We start from the raw sequence: 23,923 nt of genomic DNA, 5'->3' as shown, positions 1-23,923 counted from the left end.
ACACGGAAAAGTACCCGGAAGCACTAGTCCCTGCCACATGGCCAACTATTAACTAGGTCCAGCGCTTTGTAACATGCCAGTCTTACAACAACTGTACTCAAGGACTGTTCTGCAAACCACTGTTTATCTGGTTATCCTGCCCAGTGATTGTCTCTCACTTACTCATTGGCAAATCGTGTCCCTCTGCACTGCCTGACGCATCACCCCAGCATGTCAAATGCATTTTCCTTTACCACTTGTGTAGGATCACAATGGAAGATGTCACTATAATGGACTCACAATCATGGACAATGTACATATAGCACTACAGCACTTTCCAACCAATAGCACTTACACAACCACTTTGTCTCTGTGTAATGTGACATATCAACCGTGCAGTAGATAACTGAAATGTGTCTCCTGTCAAATTTGCTAGCTGGTCAATACAACTGTCCTGAAATTATGTAGTCTAACTCTGCACAGTGGCCTGGATTGCATCATACTCTGCCCTTTCTGATGGTAATATCTGATGAAAAGAGAAACCATACACCATCATGCTGTTAGACCGAATAATGGTTCCTCAAGGGATATCTAAGCCATCAAATAGTGGCAGCAAAATGTCACCATGCAATACTAACACATATGAGTGCCCACAAATCTAAGCAAACATTCAAAAAACTGCATGTATGAAGGTGTCCGAGTTTACATCCAAATAAGTAATCATGCTGAACAGTCACAAATGATGTCTGAGAGTCATTAAGATGACACTACAAGAGTGCTTACGACCACTCACCTTATAAGGTTTTCCTTGAACATCACACTGCAGTCAGACATAAAACAGTTCCCCCAATACCAAATCTGGAAGCACTGTTTTTGACTTTGAAAACCTAATTATTGAAAAAAACATGTTGGGATCCATATTAACTGTGGTTGGTGGTTGCAATGAATGGTGGAATCTTTGCAAGGTAGCTCTGGGGTAGCTGCCAATCTTACAGCGCAGTTGGGATTTGTTTGTAGCATAGGACACAAATGTAATAGAACAAAATGCATGTACACTTATACCAAGGCCCTGATCATCAAGCATTTAACACATACTGTAAAGGGTTCACTATATATTTATTAAACGGTAATTACAGAAGAGGAAACTCTGGGAAAAGTCTAACCTACACTAGTCTACCCTAACTACTCATTACCCACAACTGTCCCTAACTAACCTAAGCTAAACTTACTTATCACATGTAACGAAACTTTCTAAACATCAACTCCCCACCACCCCCTTATGAGACTGGACACATGGAGGACAACAGATACTAACCTAAACACATACTATCCTATACTAAACAATTATGTTTTTTGTATTTGTTGATATTTTTTAAATTTTCTTTTCTAAACACACAAGAACCCCAACATAGCCACCCACCCAAACACTCAAAAAGAAAAAATAGAAATAATCAGGACCCCCTCACCCACTAACTAAACTAACCGCCTATACTAACCTAACACTAAGCCCACTAAGTATAAGAACAAGGAAAGAGTAGGGAGGGGAGGGAATCATGTCCATTTACAAAGTCTAGAGGTTGGCCCTCCTGAGGGTCCGCTTTATGGACCGCACATGCCTGTTCATATGGCGAACATCCCGGCTCAGGTGACTAATTTTACATAGGACGCGGTCCATTTTGCGCTGCATGTCCTGAAAAGCTGCAGGGTCAACTGTAGCAGCTGAGGCTGTCTGGGTACCAGCTGAGGACGTGTGTGGGCATGTATAGTCCTAGCCTGTGGACTGCCCTGAATGGTGGTCCACTGCTAGGGCCTGGAGCACTTGCAGACGTTGTTGGGACAACAGTCCTAGCTGTGGGTTGTGCCACCTGGGTGGAAGTGGTGGTTGTGCTGGTAGTGGCTGTGGTGGGCAAAGTAGGGCCACCCTGTGGGAAAGCCCTCCAGACTCCGGAGGCCCATTCATTCCTGTATCTTTGGGCCATCCGTCTGAACCCCAACTCTACCAGCAGGATATGCTGGTAACGCATTGCCCGCCTCTGGAACTCACGGACCTGGATGGGTGTCATGTTAGCAGCTGTGAAGACAAAGGCAAAAAATTACATTAGGAACTCCATTGTGTGAAATGGCACAAGAAGTAAATCAGACAGTACCTCTACTGTACTTGTAACAGCTCATATCATCATACAGATCATTGAATGTCCCTGAGGAAGTACATGGCAGGCCAGCCTACAATGGTCGTATCACACATAGCACATCCAAACCCTACAAGATGGGTAACAAATGGCATTAATTTGGCATCAGGGTTCTGACAGTTGTCAGCTAACAATCATGCAGCACATCCTCTGCCAATGCCAGGGCTACAAATGTCCGTATACGGGATGGAAATCTAGGGCCACATGATCTGCAAGTTGTAAATGGACTTGCTAGTATAGTACTCATGTACTATACCTGAGTGTGTATACTAGGTTCCGACCAAACATTCACAGCTTTACATGTCTGTGTAACATACTTGTATCATCAGTCCTAGGTACACTATTCACAAACCCATGCCTGTGTTTGAGTTGGGGGGGTGGAGAAACAACTAACAATTTCAAACAACATGGACACCCGGGAAGCTTAGGAAAGCTGGACATGTGTTTGGCTCTACACACACACACACCACAGGTAAGGTGTATTCTACAAATAGGAGACAGCAAACCCTTGACCAATCGCAGCGCCACACATGTCTGGAAATGCAGACCTTTGTCCACATCATATACTTCCAGTAAGGCATGACTTACAACAGACACAGAGTTGCAAGAACACCCATGGCCATGATTTGCATGCACACCTAGGCCATTGCACTCAAGTGGCACATACTTGTAGCACTACATGTGGAGCTACATGCTGCTAGGAAGTTCACCCTATAGTTTCATAAGTACTTTGGTGAATAGGGAAGCAGAAGTCTGTGGGTAAGCATTTTGCAGCCCCATTCTGGGAGAATGTGTGTGACAGGCAGACTAAATCTGAGATTAGGTCCAGTGCGACTCTTGTTGATACAAGTGGTTATCCACATGACTCACCCCAGTTCACATTGCGGGGCCTACAGGAATGACCTAGAGTCCCTAGATAAGACAATAGGATAAGTATTGGCAAACTCCAAAATGATTAGAAAATTAAATTCCACTCATGGACCAAGACAAATGATGGGCCAGCGCATCATATCTTGCTATGTGTTCAACACACAGGAGTCCATCACCAGCAAACACAACACATAACAGACATATCAACACTTACTGGAGTTGTCGGGGTCCTCAAATGAAGCCACCTTGCCCAGAGTGTAGGGTGCCGGTCCACCTGTAAGGCATGGAAGGAAGAAATGTGCTCAAAATCTGTGCACTGATCAACAATTCCAAAGACAAAAACTATGTGTAAGATGACATCAGTAAGTAAAGCCACTGAGACATGATGATACTGCATCCGATATAGCACGGCTAACATGTACATAGCATGGGTCTCCTGTGACAATTACACACATCTGCACACATGCAGTGGCCCTAACTATAATGTGGTGGCAAACATGCTCCTTCATTAGTGAGCAGACATAATAATGGCGTGTATTCGTCTCATGTGCATCCAAGAGAGACATCCTGGTTACTTGAGGAGTGCATTACCAGTCAAACAGCCATTGTGGCCATGACACATTTATGACACATAGGTACAATGTACAGATGGGCAGGGACATTTGTAAGACCTCATGTTGTTAGTTTGCTCATTTGATGTGGCCCAGCTATGGTGATTTGCACCAACCATAGAGATATGAATCCATGTGCATACCTTTGGCCTGCCATCCCTAAACGAAAGGTGGAACACCAAACACCAAATACCAGTGTAAGATGTTAGCTGAGGGCACCTTACACCTTTTCCCTATGTTTCCAAATCCAGATCTGACATGTATCCAAAATGATGAAGGACCACAATAATCCACAACATTCATAGAACTTCCGAAAACGCTTTCCTTACACACTCACCAGACACACACAAGACATATGTCTGGGCCACATTGCTATCATCAATTGACGTGAAGCCAGCACTCAATTTCTGCATCGTGTAGTGTTTAGAAAGTCAGTCTAGCTGTTGCATCAACAAAGGTTGCCAATATTTTGGAAAATCTATACTTCACTGGCAAATGTGACCTATATAGACATGATTGGCTCCTAATTTGTGTTGCTGTCTGACACAAAGGCGGCACCAAATTACATTAAGCAAAACTATTCAGTAAGTTTGCAGAGCACGAGCTGACAGCTAGCAATTGTGGTCCTTCACATAGTCCATCAATGACCCTTTATGTTTCCGAAGCATTCCACACAGTCAGCAACTTAGCCGGCAGATATTGTATAAATCATCTGATGTCACTACAGAGCTTTTATTTGTGCACATTTACATGATTTGTACTCACCAGCAGGGCCACCAATCACTATTCCCAGGTGGTCCATCAGATCTTGCTCCCTGTTGATGAGTTCAGTCCAGCGGTGCTTCAGCTGGTGGTCATTCCTCTGGCTCCCATAAACGCGCTGCAAGTAAAGCAGGATCTTTCCCCAATGGATTTGTCGTGCCTTGGTGTGATACCCCTGTATCACCCTGCCCCGATTATCAGTGGGAGGAAATGGCACACCAGCCATATAAACCCCCCAAGCTCCTCCTCACCCATCTTGCCAAGACGTGGCCTACCCAACATCTTAGCACCGAAAAGGGGAGTAGGGGGATAAAGAAGAACAAAGGAGAAAAGGGGGAAGTAGAATTACAAAAAAGTAAACTTAACAACTAAAAGAGCCCAACTATCCCCAAACTAGCACTACCCACAACAGACTCCCACAAACAACAAAGACAAGACAATACTGGACAATAGTACACTAAACACACTCAGACAGTATACAACAACAATATTTATTTCACAAACTAACAAGTAATGGAGCACACAGGAGACAAAAGCACAATTTCATTGGACAAAACTAAGAACACAGCCACACAGTCTAGAAGAATCACAGACTGAAAAGTGAAAGTACCACCACTGTACATAATCTGTAAACAGGATATCCTATAACATCACTTCCTGCATAAAATGGCTGCCGTTTTTATCGTTGTCATATTTTTTCACGCATACAGCATGTGCGTAATTTTTTTCGACGCACAGTAGTAAAAATTAGGCCGCATCCATATATTTGGAAATAGTCTTAACACTTAACAAATTTTCAGGGCATTGTGCGTCATTTTTCAGGCATAAGCGTCATTTTTTTACACTTGTGCGTCATTTTTTTACACTTGTGCGTCATTTTTTTACGCATATGCGTCAAAATTTCAGGGCATGAACTGGTTTTGGGTATTTTTTCCATTTTAATGTAATGTTACATTTGTGACTCAACTGAGATAGGCTGATTGCACCCACTTTGGTGTTGATGGTGTATGTTCACATGTGAGACATCATACTGCTGCGGACCATGACCCGCTACTTCCTTTACAGGATTCCCACACTTGGCTGACGCACTAGATGGTCATGTGTGGCCTACATATATGTATTGCACAATTTGGGCATGTTTGGCATCAGGAGAGGATAACAAGGTGACACACATAAGTACACTACCTCAATGCCTATGGCTCAATGTGTGTGCATTGGCTACTAATGTAGTTGTTGACCCAGTGTGTGTGCATCACAAGATGCATTATTGCACGTATGCTTGTATGAATGTGTCCAAACCTTAGATGCAAGTCAGTGTGGAAATGAGAGAGGACATGTGCTAGTCATACATGTAGCAACATCTGTTGTGTGCACTTCCAAGATTTGGGGTAACGTAGACACCACAAATGACAAAGCATGCACCGGATAGATGTCAGACGCTTGTTCATGTCAAGGGTCCACCAGTTGGCCATCCCATGTCCTAGAAATTTGGTAACTGCTTCCTAGGCACTTGTTGGTGAAACCACAGTAAGTCAGGCACATGCATAGACGAAGGGGGTACCATGTTATTGGTACAGACAGCCAGAGATGATCCACAAATGTAATATGACGCCACAGTTGTGGTCATATGACTGAACCACAACTCTCCAGTGGCAGTGGTGGACCAGCAGACGAGGCAGCACGTGGACACATTTCCAGTGATCAATTGCACAGAGGTGTCTTGTTCATGTGTGTGGTCCAGTGTTGATCCTGTATATTTTTAGTGGTGTATGTTGTCACAGTTACGTCCAGGTCTCATCATGAGTCAGTGGCAGCTATTCCTGTATCTGAGTAACCTTCAGAGATCAATGTGAGTAAAGTGGATGAGGACCCGAGAACCTACATGAGGATGGTCCCACCCTGTCACTGAAGATGTGTGATGAGACTGTCAACAAGGCAACCTTGGTGTGCTGAGTGAGATAATGTCTCCAGTGTCATGTTCCGGCAGGTGTCAATACAACATTTGTACACAGGTTGGCCTGTGAAGTTCCCACTGCATCAGGGAACATCATAGCCTCTGTGTTGATTAATGTAGCAGCTATTCAGCATGCACAGCCCATCAATATGTTGTGAGCAATGTGATTCAGCGTGTGAACTGTCAGGGTCCTAATATGTGTGGACTTTTCATGCACATTATCAGAGGTAGCTGGTTCTGCTGGAGGCACCATACCCAATCCCTGCATACGGCCCTGGTACACTGTCACACTTTGTCGTTCATGCATACATGAGACCCAGACAAGGGATGGGCCATGATTTTGTTTTTCAAAGACAAATTTACTAATATGGTACAATTAAAAAGCAGATGATGCTATACAATGTATTTGGGTATGCATTGATGAAGCATATGACAAAATACCTTCTGAGGAATGAGAGGTTTGCTAATGCAAGTGTGGTACATATGTAGCCACAAGGAACCTTTAGGGTAACGCACAGACAGGTGCCAGTCAGGCTGACAGGATGCAGGGTCAATCTGGATCCAGCAATTTCACAAGGTACATAATCAGTGGTCTGACTAAGACTGTTCGGTGGAAGAACAAGACAGTTGACATGGAAAACTGTGTATATCCTGTGTTTTTGAAGGTGACACATAAACCCAAGGGCTGTGTTACACGGCTTGATTACTAGCAATGCATAACGGTGTATTTGACAAAATGGAAACTTCTATGCTGTTCCAGGCATCAGCAGGGGCAGTGCATGTTCAAATGGGTGGTGTGCATGGAGGTGATCACAGGTGTGTGCTCCATTTTCTCACAAGTCCTGTATGTGAGATTCGAATTCAAATGGCCAACAGTACCTTTCACACGGGAAGCAATCTACAGGTGATAAAAGGGCTTAGAAACTACAAGCCAGTGTATTCATTGACCTGACATCCATGCAGTCAGATGTACTATGACAATGGCATAACATAGCGAAGGGTGTAGCACACAGGATTAGTATTGTTTGTCTGTGTGTGTAGAGGAGGGAATATCGGGGTACACATTGCCATTCCAGGGACCTCTTCAGACAGGTGGGTTGTGACCAGGAGCATGGGTGTGTCAGGTGTTAGGAAATGGGCTGACATGTACATGGAAGGTCATGTGAGCAATGCTTGTCATAGGTGTGGCACTTGTAGTGTCTATGTTCTGCTTCTATGGAACTCTAGTCACAGATAGTCCTTGCAAAGATCGGTGCAGTCGGACTTACTGCTGTCAAGGGTCTGGTCATACATTCCTGTTACCAATACAATAGCACATCAACTGCCTCATGTATGAGGCTTGTTTTCCCCTTATTGAGTGATGGCATCTTAGTTGTGTGCCGTATGCTGCAATGAACCATGTTGCCAACATGTATGTGTGAAATAGGTGTGGTCCTCTATTGCCCTTCAAAGGTTAAATGTACAGGAGATATGTCATTTACAGTGTGTGTGTGTATGTGACTGTTGTATGATATGCATTAAAATTGCTCAGGAATTTTCTGTGTCCTGATCGGTAGATCAGCAATGCTCCATCAGGCTACACTCTTATTCTGATAGAGATAAAGGTGAGCAAAAATGATTAGCCAGACCATGATATGGTGATTATTATCAGTGTTTATTTACATTAGTTAATACAGTGGTGATGGTGATTAGTTTTAAAAGATTGTTCACGATATCTTGGCGCCTATGCAATCCAGCAGCCGTGTTTTGTTGTTTCCCCCCCCCCCCCCCCCCCCCCCTCATGTTGCAGGCCACCATCCTCCTCTTCAGGCATGTGTGGCTCTGGTTCAAAGACGGGAATGTTCCTTCGTATGCTAATGTTGTGCAGGATGGCACATGTTAGAATTATCTCACAGACCATTTCAGGGGAATATAGGAGGCTACCACCAGTGATGTCGAGGCACCTGAATCTCAACTTGAGGATGCCGAAGGTCCTCTCGACTATGCTGCATGTCCTCCTATGTGCGTCATTGTAGGCACGCTCTGCTGCAGTGCTTGGGTTGCCAAATGGTGTCATTATCCATGGCTGGATCCCATACCCCTGATCAGCTGAAAAAGAAAATGAACCGGATCATGTTGATGTAGCTTGCCCCATTGAAATCACCTTGCATGGCAGTAGTTGTCTTGTGTTGTCTGTGACTCTTTGGTATTATAGTGTTCCTTCTTAGGCTTGTAGGATGTACCATCTGCATTGTGTCGTTTCCTTGGCTGAACGAGTGTTTGACTGCTGACCGGTTGTCAGCAGTATGTTTTGGGATTTGCAGTACAGTATGCACTCCCTAGCATTGTGACTTGTGATACAGGTGTCCCTGTGTCTTCACTGGGGGTGAGATGATAGTTCCATACACAGATTCATTTTGACAGTGTTGTTAACACGTTCACATCAATGTACCCTGGGCATCCCATACCCTTAGACTTATGCAATGGATTCATTTAAACATCAGTGAGACGCTTACATTTTGCAAGGTGACAATTAGGCAAACCTCTCCTAACTTTGTGATCATTGACGTCTTAACATTAGACTGTACACTAATTTCAGATGTGCGACAGGTTCAATGCAGACCTATGAAACATGGCTCGCGATGTCACGACCTCAGTGTGTTCCTGTCCACATGTTGCTGTCTTGGTGTATGTGTTGTGCGTCCTAGAGGGTTGCTGTGCAGTGTGTGTATATAATTAGGTTTTTGTACTTACCAACAAATAGTCCATTGCCATACCGTCCATCCTGGAAGTGCTGATTGATGGTAGAGTGACCGAAGATGAATGAGTCATGTACACTCCCAGGATATTTTGCCACGATGTTGGTTATCAATCCTTGGTGATCCATCAATGTGCAGGCAATTGTTGAATGTGTGTGCTTCCTGTTGCGGTAGAGGTGTTCAGTTGCAGCAGGTGGCACAAGGCGCACGCGTGTGCAGTCAATGGCACCAAGGACGTGTGGGAAGCCACTAATGAGGTAAAACCCCTGTTTTGTCTCCTGCTGCTTCTGCAGTGTGTTTGGGAAGCAGATGTGGCAGGGTGAGTGTCTAATGATAGCATCCAGTACTTTGGGCAAGAAGGCAGAAAATGATGGCTCTGATATTCCGGCAACCAGGGCACCAGTTGTTTGAAAAGAGCCACTTGCCAACACGTGAAGTACAGCTAGCAGCTTGGTTTCTGTTGGGATGGTGCGGCGTGTCAGCAAGGTGGGTGCCAACTGTGGCTCTGTTTCGCAGCAGCTGCTGAATGGCCTGCCAGTTCAACCTGTACCTCCTGGATGATATCATGTTCCCTGAGGCCATGAAGGGTTGTTCTGGTGCGGAATATCCTCTCCTGCCTTCTGCGCTGCCTTTGGGGTCCCTGCTGGTGTTGTGGCAGCCGCTGTTGTTGTTGCTGGGCTCTGCATCAGCGTGCACGCAGGATGAGAATCACCTCCATGTCTCCCTTTTGCTGCTCTGCTGTTGCTTCTGGGTGTTCTGATTAAATACAGGTGTGTTTGCCCCATTTTAACGCCTGCCCTGACCCAAGCGTTCATTTTTTACGCAAATCGGGCTTTCTGTCATTTTCCGGCTCCGCCTCCCGGCCGTGCAGGATTTTTGCCCGGAAGCATAAATACGACGCACGGCCGTTTAAGTCATTTTTTGGATGGGAACGCCTACCTTGCATATGATTAACGCAAGGCGGGTTGCTGCATCCAAAAAATTACGCACACAGTGGGATTTTGACGTCCGCGGGCTCGGGCATCAAAGTTTAAATATGGGGCAAGGTTTGCGCTGAATGTGCATCAACATTTTTGACGCACATTCGGCGCAGACAGAGTATAACTATGCCCCATAGTGAGAATCTTTTATCTTGGGCTCCCATATGGGGAAACACTGCTTCACTGCTTTAAGCTGCTTTGTGCAATCTAAAACCAAATTTTGTTCTGTTTGGCAAGTATTTTACTCTGAATGGCATTAATAGTAACTGGACTAATAGCAAACAGCTAACTGTGGCTGCCCCGCTTGAAGAGCCCGTGCTGGAGCAGTAGTTAAAGTATGCATAATAAACTGCATTAGAAGTCCATACCGTCTAACCAGATTATTTTAAAAGAGCAAGTGTATCACACTGATTTATTGCTCTTGCGTTTGGATATGGTGTAGATCCTGCCAGTTTCCCCCCCTTTTTTGCTGAAAGGACCCAGTCTTGCATTTTGAAGAGCAAGTGGGAGGGCGGCCTTGGAACCAATTTTGATGTTCCAGATATGTTAATGCTATTTCTAAATATTCGCAAGGTCTAAAAACAGCTGGGACTTGAGCTGCAGTGTATGTGTGAAATGTCTGTGTATTGGGAATAACTGCAGGAATATTCACCCAGGAATAAAAAAAAAAACTTTGCATTTATAAGCTTTGTGTGCCTCAACTATGAAGGTAACATATCCACACCCATTTGCAAGTCCATGTGCAAGTAAGTGAGTAGTAACACCCTGTGTACAATTAACACACTTGTTGCACCATATTTAAAGAATTAATTTCAAAGGAAAGAGACACTACAGTGGGGTAATCCTTTTAAAAGTTAAAGCTCGAACAACCTACAGACATAAATAGGAGCTTCGTATTAAGCTGAGGTAGATGAATCCTTTTCACCATGGATGTCTCTGTATAGAGCTGAAAAGGGAGCCTTGAGCACATGCAAGTAAACTAGTCTGGAGACCCATTAACTAAGTACCTGACCTAGAACATTGATCGTGCCATTTTATACAGCTCCTACATGTTCAGCATGGCTGTGTATATGCCAACAAGAACTTTACAATATAGAGACTCAGCCTACATGTATCATCATTAAATGTTGTTTTATTTTGGGTAGTATCACATCTAATCCCTTAACTTTACCAGGGTATTATTTGTTATTGGTAACCTCAAACATAACCACTCTGATTCCCAAGGAATTAATCTAAACAGATCTAACCCTTTTGTTTACTACATTTGCATGCCCAAGGTATAAACAGAAGAAATTAGAAAACGCATTCTCAAAACATATATTGAAATGATCATGTTCTTGAAATGAAAATGAGTTGTGATGATTAGACCGATGAGACACATTACTATAGTGAGCATTATTAGAATTGTGAAAAATACAAACAATTCCACTAGGTTAATTGTTACTTGTTAGAAATGTTGTCTTTGGTTGGCAGTCAGGTTAACCTCTGTCCAAGCAAGAACACTCACTCTAGTCAGGGCAAAGGAGAAACCCACCTGGTTAACCCTCGCTGACTCCCTTGGTAGCTTGGCACAAGCAGAAAGGCTTATCCCAGAAGCAATGTGTAAAGTATTTGCACCAACACACACAGTAATAAAGTGAGACACTACAAACTGGACACCACAAATCCACAATACACCATAAAAAATTATGATCTTAGCTTTTAAACACAACAAAAAATGCCTAGAGGCACAAATGCTGCAATTTGATGTTCAGCGGTGTCGTGACAGTCGTATCCTACAATGCGACACCAGTGGCGTCTGTTACGGAGCTGTACGGACCCTCGGGTACAGTACCTTCATAAAACAAGTAGAAAACAGGCCAATGCACTGAGTTGGGGAGCGAGGTGTTGCTGCATCCGATGCAGCATTGGCCCCAATGCTACGGGGTAGAGGAGCAGAAGTGTTGCGCAGCAGCATCAGTCCTTACTGCAGAGTGGTGGAGGTGAGGCGGCGGCGGTTGAGAGGTGTTGGTCCCTTGGTACCTCCGGCAGATACGAAGTCCGAGGAAGTCAGGGTGCTGTGGGGCGACCTCAAGGGGTCGCACTCGCATCACGGGGCCGCAGGCGCCACAATGGAGTTTGGCGTCACAAATGTCAGTGCTACGACACTCTGATCTCAGCGAAGTCGTGCACGATCAGCAGCTGTGGCGATGAGGTCTGCGGGGTCGTTTGGGTTAACTCGCTTCTGCAAGATCCACAGCTTCAGGTGCAGGCGGCATCATGGGTTCCGTGCAGCAGCGCCCTTAGTGAATTCACACGGCATCATCTGTCGTTGTTTCACAGGATTTCTCCAGAAATTAACTTCCAGGGGCCCAGGACCTGTAATGGCACCCTCTGGCAAGCTAGAGTCCACAGCATGTAGACTCAAAACTGGAAGGTAAAGCCTTTGCTGTCTCTGAGGCTTCAAAACAGGAGGCATGCTCTACTCCAAACCCTCAGAGATACCTCTCAAGCAGGACTGCACAACAAAGTCCAGTCTTTGTCCTCTTTCAGAAGCAGCAACTGGAGGGTAGTTGAGGAAGTAGGCAAACTTCAAAGGAAAGTCTCTGCTGTTCACAAGATCCTGCCTTGCCCAGGCCAGACCCCATACACACACACCAGAGGGTTGGAGACTACATTGTGTGAGGGTAGGCACAGCCCATTCAGTTTTAAGTGACCACTCCTCCCTCCACTCCAGCTCAGATGGCTCATCAGGATATGCAGGCTACACCCCAGCTCACTTTGTGTCACTGTCTAGATGAGATTCACAAACAGCCCAATTATGCGTTTGGCCCAGACAGGGAATCCACAAACGGGCAGAGTCACAGAATTATTTAAGCAAGAAAATGCCTACTTTCTAAAAGTGGCATTTTCAAACTAACAATCTAAAAACCAACTTCACTAACAAATATATTTTTAAAATGTTCAGAGACCCTCAAACTCCAGATGTCTATCTGTTCTCAAAGGGAAACTGCACTTTAAGGATATTTAAAGACATCCCCATGTTAACCTGTGAGAGAGATAGGCCTTGCAACAGTGAAACCAAATTTGGCAGTATTTCACTGTGAAGACAGGTAAAACACATCAGTACATGTCCCACCTTTAACATAGACTGCACCCAGCCCATGGCGCTACCTAGGGCCTACCTTAGGGGTGCCTTACATGTAAGAAAAGGGAAGGTTTAGGCCTGGCAAGTGGGTACACCTGCCAAGTCTAATTGGCAGTTTAAAACTGCACACACAGACACTGCAGAGACAGGTCTGAGACAGGTTTACAGGGCTACTCATGCGGGTGGCACAACCAGTGCTGCAGGCCCACCAGTCTCATTTGATTTACAGGCCCTGGGAACCTCTAGTGCAATTTACTAGGGACTTATTAGTAAATCAAATATGCCAATCATGGAAAAACCAATTACACACATAATTTATACAGGAGCACTTGCACTTTAGCACTAGTCAGCAATGGTTAAGTGCCCAGAGTACCAAAAACAGCAAAAGGTGTTCAGCACACAGTCAAAACATGAGAAGCAGAGGCAAAAAGAGGGTAGACCACGCCAAGGAGGCCAGGTCTAACTCTACTGCTATCTGTCGCTAACGTCTATGTTAAAGAAAGCATAGCAGGAGTTTCCTCTGCCAGATCCATAGTGTTAGGAATTGGGTCTGTAGTTGGCAGAGGTATCCCTCCTGTCCACGTAGGGCCACAGTACTAGTCAGGGTAAGTCACAACACAACCTAAATTATCCTGTGCCCACTCTTAGTAGCTTGGCACAGAGCATGCAGGCTTAACTTAGAAGGCAATGTGTAAAGTAGTTGTGCAATAACTCATACACCACAAAAAGACTCCACACCAGGTTGGAACAATAACAATAGAGACTATCTGAGTGAAACAAGACCAAAGCGACAAAAATCCACCCAGTGGAAGTAGAGAGATGAACTTTTAAAGATTAAATGTGAAAACAGTGCTTAGAAGTCATAATGTTACTTGAGGTCGCGAGGCACTGGTGCAAATCCAAAATCTAGGCGGACCAGGATGGGAGGTAGGCCGATGACAAAACCCATGCAGGGCCTGCTGAAACAGTACCTTTGGTGGACGATGCAGCAGCGCTGAGGGCACAATGCATCAATATTTTCCACACAGTTGGGTCACTGTGTCATTGACAGGCTCTCTTGAGGTAAATTTGATATATTGTTGCCAGGCCGCACAGAGCATTGTCGGCTAGTCATGCAGGTTGTAACTTCAATGTTTGGTAGCCGCTGTGTCGTCAGATGCAATGCGCCGTTTTTTTTTCTTCATCACACTCTGGGCGATGCATCAATTTTTGTAGTACTCACCTCCAGAACCCACTTCTGAGGCCCAGAGCTTGGAGGGGGCACCTCAGGCAAGGTAAGACTCACAGAAGACAGAGTCCAGCAGCACCAGGAGATTTGTAAGCAGTCTTTGATGTCCCTGAGATTGCAGGATAACAGGGGGCAAGCCAGCGAGCCCCTGGAGATCACTGTGGTGGGAAGGCAGAGTCCTTTCAGCAGGGTCCGAGAGAAGCAGGCAGGAAGGCAACGAGAAGATCTGTCCTTGCAAGAAAGCAGTCCAGTTGAGCAGCACAGCAGTCCTGACAGAGGTTCAGTTTCAGATCCAGAAGTCTGATTTTGATGGGGTCAGAGACCCAGTAACTATACCCAAATGTGCCTTTGAAGAGGGGGGAGACTTCAAAGAGTGGTTCTGAAGTGCACCAGTTCCCTTCCAGACAGTCCTGTCTGCCAGGCTATCTCAGTGTGTGTGTTTGGGGGGTTGTCAGGACTTTGTGTGGGGTTAGGCCACTACCCTTTGAAGTATAAGTGTGAGCCCGTCCACCCTTCCTGCCCAGGAAGACCCATCAGTATGCAGGTGAATGCAGATGCAGTTGTGTCCTGTGTTTATGGCTGTCTGGATGGAATGCACAAGGGGAGCGGTCACCAGCACAGACCAGACCAGACATGGATTGGAGACACGCCGTAAGGCACATAGAGCAGTGAGATCAGAGAAATGCCTATTTTCTAAAAGTAATGTTAAATCAGACTTTAGCAGTGAAGAGGATTTTTAATAAACGTTCAGGAAAGCCTTTAAACCGGGTTCAATTCCCAAAATAGTCAGCACTAAAAATCTAGGAAGGTTTCTGCACCCTTTTCCCTATTTTTTTTTTCTTTTTTTTACTTCTACAGTCCAAAAGAAATCAACTTAAAAAGAGAGTGAAGACTTCCTGGCTGTGCAAAGAATAGGTGTGATGCTCATTTTCGTAGTAGCCATTTCTGTTTTGGTGTTTCCTTTTCCTGAAAGAAGTTCCCACACCATATTCTCACCAAGCAAGCATCATTGCTCCAATGACTACCACAGACTAGCATCCCATGGTGCTGGCATTATGCCAAAATCTACAAGTACAAAGAAATATAGTCTAAGCATACAGAACTGCCATATTGCAGCATATGGGTGTATTTCTGGAGATATTTGAAGCAGTAGTGGATATACAGGCCAGGACTATGACCCACAGTCCTCTACAACAAGGATACCTTTAGGTGCTCCTGCTTTCTAATCTCTCTAAAGACAATGTCTGGTCAACTCCTCATAGTGAGGGTCTTTCGACCAGCAGTCTGATAGAGGAAAATGTTACAAAATGTGGATTGTGCGTTGCTGTTAGCAGGCACATCTTAGGGATTTTGGGGGCTTGGGACCAAATGTATTTTGGGGGTCCCTGTTTGGAACAGCTTTGAAATTGATACAATTTAAGGTCTTTCTTTCCTGCCCTTTTTGGCCATGACACCGACTTTTCACAGGCACACTCATCCAAATTCTAAAGACGTTATTTCTAAAATTCAGGGATAATGAATAATATTTTTCAATATTATAACAGCAGCAGCTCACTAATATCACTGCAAACAATATCTGTGATACCCTCCCATTTTTCATATCGGAGGACCTGTTTAGATCTAAAAAACTTTTTACGGATATAGCATGAAACATACACACAACCTTTCTCTGCAAAATGTCTGCAATATAATCACACATCGCTCAGGTTGAAAATAAAGGGAAACAGTATTCAAAATCTTTTTAACAATTAATCGGGGTCATAAGGGCAAGAACCTCTGCACAACAGAGTTGGCTGTTAAGGGGCCCCCTGAAAGACTGGGGATAAAGTCCACTTTGCCCATGCCTTAAAACGTCTCTAATTGTTAGAGTGGAAGACAACCAAATGCTCTACAGTGAATGTAAAGGCAAACAAATCCAGAGGTAAGTTGTAAAACTAACAAATGTGCAGTCTTATAAATGGAGAACATCAGAGACATTGTTGAAGGAACAAAGCCTAAATATTTGATCACATTTACTGAGAAATGCTAGTGGAAAGAACCGGACACATTTTCAACTCCTTTAAGGGCCTCAGAAGGTGTGTTAATTGTTAGGCAAGCAACCCTTGGCCCCCATAAAAGCCTACATTGACATAAGAGACGATCAGGGGAAAATGTACAGTACAGGATATTTGAAAACAGTCTAGAATTCAAATGTTATATGGAATTTGAGAAAGCTTGATGCTTTCATTCTGTCTTGGCAATTGATTGCAGAGTATGGTTGTATGCATGGGAAAGGCTGCACTGCTGACCTGAGCAGTTCATAGTTTTGGTATTTTAAGAAGTCACATCCTAAACAATGAGAAGGAAGACATTTTCATGTAGGTAAATAACTCCACAGTTATAAAATGTTTGAAGTGCCATGCAGAGATATCTAAACAAAGGCAGTTTCCAAACTTGAGGCCCGTGTAAAATCATAGCTAAAGAAAAGCTGCAGGTGGAGACGGGGAAGCCAAAGCAGTGTGTTGCATCTTCACAATGGTTGCTCTCAGTTGGTGCTCAAGAATGATTAATTAAGGCAAAGTTAATTTGATTGTCTACTTGTTGCAGAGGAGTCAGAAGTAGACTCAATTCTTATTCTTTGTTGTGAGTCTTCAGTGAAGAAATTGAAAAAAAAGATGAAGGATTTTGCAATCAGTGGTTTTCTATCCAGTACACTGCACATACCTATTCAAAAGCGACTCAATTAATTCAAGCTTGCAGAATGTTTTTCCTCAATTTTATTGCTGAATGAGAAAGTCTATCACCGAGTTTGTCCTGCTGCCTGTATACTTGGTAAATTCCTATTCCCAGGGCTTGAAATGTAAATGTAAAAGGCAGGACACTGTGACAGGGTACTATTTTGCTGTGGAGAAATGCCCGTTCTTTCTCATCATCATTGCTGGTACCTGTCTCTTTAATGTTAAACGGAAGATACTCAGCACCTGACATAACTGCCCATTTAAAACACCTATGTAATTTGTGTTAGTTTTTAAATGTGAATTGCCCTCTGAAGGCATGGTTCTGCTTACTTTGTCTGGCACATAAATGTGCTACTGAAGAAGGAACCCATCCCATGTGTATTTTGTATGTGTCCTCTCTCCAGTCTTCTTTTGAAGCTGACCATTCCTATTCCTAAACGTTTTGTTTTACAGCACAGAAGAATCAGTGACAGAAGAGGACCAAAAGAGGTCTGTAATATGTTATTGTTTGGATTATTACCCTCCGTTAAGAATAAACTATATTATTAGCTGTCAAAAAGTATATCTTCATAAATACCAGTCAGTCAAAAAGATGTTTATTCAGACCATAATCTATTAAAACATTAATACAACCATCTCATAATAGGTACATTAAACACTCTTAAAAATGGCAGAAAAGGGGGTGTGGTCTGACCACGGGTGTAGATGGCCACCTGGGGATGCCTGATTCTTACCTGAGCAGATAGGCTGCTGCGATGAAGACCTGGCGGGAGGACCTTTGGGGTCACCACCACCACTGCCTCTGCGGACACAGAGCAGCTTGGACATGAGCTGCTAAACACAGTGAGGTCCTAGGAGCGGGGGCAATCTGCAAAATACGACAGCCGGAGCCTAATGATGCTTGTTCCCCTTCCCCCCCCCCCCCCTCGCACCGTCCCCAAAGAGACTTTGTGACCAGGTGAAGGACCCCCCCCCCCCGACAGTGCAGCCCAGGCAGAGGTGACGTCCAAGGGAGGGAATCCCCCCCCAACCACCCCACCCGATGGGCCAGAGATTCAGTGCTGTTTGTACTTCTCAACCACCTCTCCTCTCTCCCAAGAAAGTTATGCTACCCAGGGAGCCATTGGCATTGTCGTGATATAGGAGGCCCTGCGCGCCCTACACTGCTATATCACCAGAGCCATCCCAATCTACAAGAAAATAATCTGACTCCCCTCTCGAGCAGTAGCATTGCTCCAGAAAGCCTAGGGCCATAGATTGTGCCAGAATCTCCATTTGGGTGACGAGAGGATCGTCTCCATCCTCCTCACCTTTTCATCGCCTCCTCATTGATACTGCAACATGAGAAAATACTGATAGTGACTTCCAGACCTCAGAACTGTGGGCTATATCTTCGTCAAAAGTCCTGCGATGCCTGGCGGCAAGATGGCAGTTAAATTCTCAGGCAAGACAAATACTTTTTTCTGAAGCCCTCCAACATTCACAACCTACATCCTCCGCCACAGGATCGCACCCGACCGCTCAGTCTCACACCATGACCGACCCAGTGCAGGAAGCAACCATGGAACGTATACTTAAGGAGATCACAGCGGTGGGTTGCAGACTTGAGGGAATGGACTCTGCTATAACCTCGTTGACAGCGGAGACGAAATCCATGCACTTTCACATAGCGGGCTTACTGTCTTCAGTGACAGGACTGGAGCAACGAGTGACGACTATGGAAGATCATATTAACACTGCAGAAGACCGAGATCAGGAATTTTTGTACCTCTGCAGTAAGCTGATCGACTCGGAAAACAGGAGCAACGTCTGTTTTTATTTTTTTTTATTTTTTTTTATTTTTTAATTTTTTTTTAATTTTTTTAAATTTTTATTTATTTATTTTTATTCCCGGAACTCACAGAAGGTACAGACACCCAATCCTTTCTAAGGGCTGTCTTTCCCAAACTGACCGACTTAACCTTTGACCCGCCATTGGAGTTTAAGAGGGCTCACCAACTGGGTCCAAAATGACGGGATGGAGCTCCCCAATGACCGTCGGAAAGCATTCTTAGCCCTCAGTTCCCGGCTGCGCCAACTGGAAGTGAAGTATGGTCTGTTTGAGCCAGCGAGAATGTGGGTCACCAAGGACCTCTATGAACCAGAGGACCTGTGACTTTTCGTGGATGGCCTACTGCCCCAGTCCATGGATAAAACTACTTCGGCCCAGCCTCAGGAACCATCTACTGACATTCAGAGTGCACCACCCCCAACAGTCACCCTGGGGGGGAACAGGCCACCACGAAGTAGACTATCATCTCAGAGGCAGAGATTTAGAGAGACTCGCAAAGACACACAATGACAGGGGGCAAGTACTACAAGCGTAGGTGCTCCACACCCAGATATCAGACTGGGACAAGTCTCGCTCCCCTCTGAAACCCATCTCAACTCCCACCTGAAATTGAGAGTCCGGAGTTCCGTTCGAGGATCAGAGAACTCGACACTGAATCAGTGAACGGATGAGTATCTGACCGCATGTTGATGTTATGATGTTGTGATGTTCTCAATTATGTTCTAGACATGTGATAACCAGGTTTCGGCTGTGCCTTATTTGTTGGCCATGCCTAGTATACCACTGTTTGGTGCTTTATATATAACGCTGCCCCATTCTCACTGTCTCAAGACATATCTTCTCACCCCCTCCTGCCCTATTCTTCCCCCCTGTTGATGAGCTCACCTTCTTGTTGATCTATCAGGCCCCCACTGATGTAGTAGAGGAGTATTGAGGCCTACACACAGTTCCAAGTTACATGGGAGTAGCAGGTTCCTATGCATGACGATAGGGCCACAAATAATGAAGAACAAAGCGCAGTGTGCTCTAGAGCACAATGCTATATGACGTACCTCCATTGGCATGCTGTTTGCTCATATTAGCACCAGCCCTAGGAAGACCAAGCCCTCCCCAGTCCCATCACAGCAGCTACAACCACATGACTCAGTACCGTCATTGTCGCCAGTGTCTATTAGGGAATCTCATGCAAACAGGAGTACTGCCGCTACTCTTCCTATCCCCCTGCTCTTGTCCTAGCGGTAACTGACACAAGGGTTACGCCCCGACCCGTTCCCCCCTCTCGCTTTCCCATCCCTCTCTCATCTCCCACCATTGCACCCAGTCCCGTATACTATACTATTCTTACTTGATATACATACGGCGGCAGGCAGTGCGCGCCCTGCCCCTGGTCGGGGCCCATTTAGCCGAGCGTGTGGGCTTCACAGGTTTGGACCCGCAGTCCACAGATCCAGACCTGTGGGGCTTTGCTCCTTTGCTCCTCCCTCTGATCCAATTTAGGAAGGTGGCTCTGTATATACTATTTCAAAGTAAGAAATAGTGTGCAGAGAGTCCAAGGGTTCCCCTTAGAGGTAAGATAGTGGCAAAAATAGATAATTCTAATGCTCTATTTTGCGGTAGTGTGGTCGAGCAGTAGGCTTATCAGAGGGTAGTGTTAAGCATTTGTTGTACACACACAGTCAATAAATGAGGAACACACACTCAAAAGACAATTCCAGGCCAATAGGTTTTTATATAGAAAAATATCTTTTCTTAGTTTATTTTAAGAACCACAGGTTCAAGATTTACAAAAAATACTTTAAATAAAAGGTATTTCACTCAGGTATCCTAGGAACTTTGAATCATCACAATAGCATGTACAGGTTTGGCAAAAATGGCAATAAGCTATTTTAAAAATGGACACTGTGCACAAATCAACAGTTCCTGGGGGAGGTAAGTAATTGTTAAGTTCACAGGTAAGTAAAGCACTTACAGGGTTCAAAGTTGGGTCCAAGGTAGCCCACTGTTGGGGGGTTTAAGGCAACCCCAAAGTTACCACACCAGCAGCTCAGGGCCAGTCAGATGCAGAGGTCAAAGTGGTGCCCAAAACACAGAGGCTTCAATGGAAATAGGGGTGCCCCGGTTCCAGTCTGCCAGCAGGTAAGTACCCGTGACTTCGGAGGGCAGACCAGGGGTGTTTTGTAGGTCGCACCAGAGGGGACACAAGCAGGCACAGAAAGTACACCCTCAGCGGCGGCCGGGTGCAGAGTGCAAACAGGCACCGGGTTTGTAATAGGATTCAATGGGGAGACCCGGGGGTCTCTCCAGAGATGCAGGCAAGGGGGGGGGGGGGCTCCTCCGGGTAGCCACTACCTGGGCTAGGAAGAGGGCCACCTGGGGGTCGCCCCTGCACTGGAGTTCGGTTCCTTCAGGTCCTGGGGGCTGCGGGTGCAGTGTTTCCCAGGCGTCTGGTTCTTTGAAGCAGGCAGTCATGGTCAGGGGGAGCTTCTGGATTCTCTCTGCAGGTGTCGCTGTGGGGGTTCAGGGGGTCAACTCTGGATACTCACGGGCTCGCAGTCACCGGGGAGTCCTTCCTGTAGAGTTAGTTTTCCGCAGGTCGAGCTGGGGGCGTCGGGTGCAGAGTGGATAGTCTCACGCTTCTGGCGGGAAACGTGTGGTCTTTAAAAGTTGCTTCTTTGTTGCAAAGTTGCAGTCTTGGTGAACAGGGCCGCTGTCCTCGGGAGCTTCTTGGTCCTTTTAGATGCAGGGTAGTCCTCTGAGGCTTCAGAGGTCGCTGGACCCTGGGGGACGCGTCGCTGTTGCAGCTTCTCTTGAAGTGGGGAGACAGCCCGGTAGGGCTGGGGCTAAAGCATTTGGTGTCTCTGTCTTCTCTGCAGGGCTTCAGGTCAGCGGTCCTTCTTCATCTTCAGGTTGCAGGAATCTATCTTCCTAGACTTCATAATACTGAATTTAGGGGGGTGTTTAGGTCTGGGAGGTTAGTAGCCAATGGCTACTAGCCCTGAGGGTGGCTACACCCTCTTTGTGCCTCCTCCCGGTGGGGAGGGGGTCACATCCCTAATCCTATTGGAGGAATCCTCCATCTGCAAGATGGAGGATTTCTAAAAGTCAGTCACCTCAGCTCAGGACACCTTAGGGGTTGTCCTGACTGGCCAGTGACTCCTCCTTGTTTTTCTGATTATCTCTTCCGGCCTTGCTGCCAAAAGTGGGGGTAGTGGCCGGAGGGGCGGGCATCCCCACTAGCTGGGATGCCCTGTGGCACTTTAACAAAGGGGGTGAGCCTTTTAGGCTCACCGCCAGGTGTTACAGTTCCTGCAGGGTGATGTGAGAAGCACCTCCACCCACTACAGGCTTTGTTCCTGGCCACAGAGTGACAAAGGCTCTCTCCCCATGTGGCCAGCAACATGTCTGGTGTGTGGCAGGCTGGTAAAACTAGTCAGCCCACACTGGAAGTCGGGTATGTTTTCAGGGGGCATCTCTAAGATGCCCTCTGGGTGTATTTCACAATACAATGTACACTGGCATCAGTGTGCATTTATTGTGCTGAGAAGTTTGATACCAAACTTCCCAGTTTTCAGTGCAGCCATTATGGTGCTGTGGAGTTCGTGTTTGACAGACTCCCAGACCATATACTCTTATGGCTACCCTGCACTTAAAATGTCTAAGGTTTTGCTTAGACACTGTAGGGGCATAGTGCTCATGCACCTATGCCCTCACCTGTGGTATAGTGCACCCTGCCTTAGGGCTGTAAGGCCTGCTATAGGGGTGACTTACATATGCCCTAGGCAGTGTGAAGTTGGCATGGCACCCTGAGGGGAGTGTCATGTCGACTTAGTCATTTTCTCCCCACCAGAAAACACAAGCTGGCAAGCAGTGTGCATGTGCTGAGTGAGGGGTCTCCAGGGTGGCATAAGACATGCTGCAGCCCTTAGAGACCTTCACTGGCATCAGGGCCCTTGGAGCCAGGGGTACAGTTACAAGGGACTTATCTGGGTGCCAGAGTTGTGCCAATTGTGGAGACAAAGGTACAGTTTAGGGAAACAACACTGGTGCTGGGGCCTGGTTAGCAGGGTCCCAGCACACTTTCAAATCATAACTTGGCATCAGCAAAGGCAAAAAGTCAGGGGGTAACCATGCCAAGGAGGCATTTTCTTACACTTCCCCCCACTCTTTTCCTCTTTTCTTCCCTCTTTCTTTATATCAACTCCATTCCCCCCTTCCCTCCCTCCTCTCTTTCTTGAATCACCACCCACCTCTACCCCCCTGTCTCTGCTCCCTCCCCCGCCACAGGTGGGCACCAGACAGCTTCCCACACCATACCACCTTATCCCTATCCACATCATTCAACACTGAGCCCCCCCCACCCATACAGCTTATCTCAACCCACTTGCCACCCCCCTTCCAGTTCCATCATGGCTGGTCCTGTCCCCAATGCACCCAACCCACTACAGATCATGTCCTGGAATGGTAATGGCCTGACGCATTTCTTGAAACAAAAGAAAATACTCTCCTACCTCCAATCTAAATGGGCTGACATGTTTCCTATCCAAGAGACATCTTGTCAGTGTTGATTCCAGTGAATTGCACCATGACTGGGTGGGAAAGGTGCTCTTTTGTTGCAGCCCTCTCGGCTGACGGCTGCGCCCTTCTTGATGGCGAGATAAGCAGGGTAGAAATAGCACAAGCCATCTCCAACCTTCCCTACCATAAATCACCAGGGGAAGATGGTTTTCCTGTGGATTTTATAAGTGGGCTGGCGAGAAGGCGGTTGGCGCCATACACGAGGTGCTCAGTGAGGCATGTTGAGAGGGGCTCTCTAGGTGCAATATCCAACAGAGCAACGATAGCTCTACTCTGCGGCAGTTACCGGCCCATATCTCTCCTGACCGGAGATATTAAGAACCTGGTCAGCGTCCTGGCGGCCCACTTGCGCAAAGTTATCC

General features: G+C 45.9%; 1 long non-coding RNA gene across 1 annotated transcript in view; it reads left to right on the top strand.

The window, feature by feature from the left end:
• LOC138288543 (uncharacterized) overlaps positions 1–23,923 on the top strand; it is a 261,421-nt gene that overhangs the window by 103,602 nt on the left and 133,896 nt on the right. Inside the window, exon 3 of the long non-coding RNA XR_011202448.1 lies at positions 17,609–17,644. This is a non-coding gene — a long non-coding RNA (uncharacterized lncRNA). The remainder of the gene's footprint in view (positions 1–17,608; positions 17,645–23,923) is intronic.

The sequence above is a fragment of the Pleurodeles waltl genome, chromosome 4_1 (assembly GCF_031143425.1).
Source record: "Pleurodeles waltl isolate 20211129_DDA chromosome 4_1, aPleWal1.hap1.20221129, whole genome shotgun sequence".
NCBI lineage: Eukaryota > Metazoa > Chordata > Amphibia > Caudata > Salamandridae > Pleurodeles > Pleurodeles waltl.
This window is presented reverse-complemented; position numbering and strand designations above follow the sequence as displayed.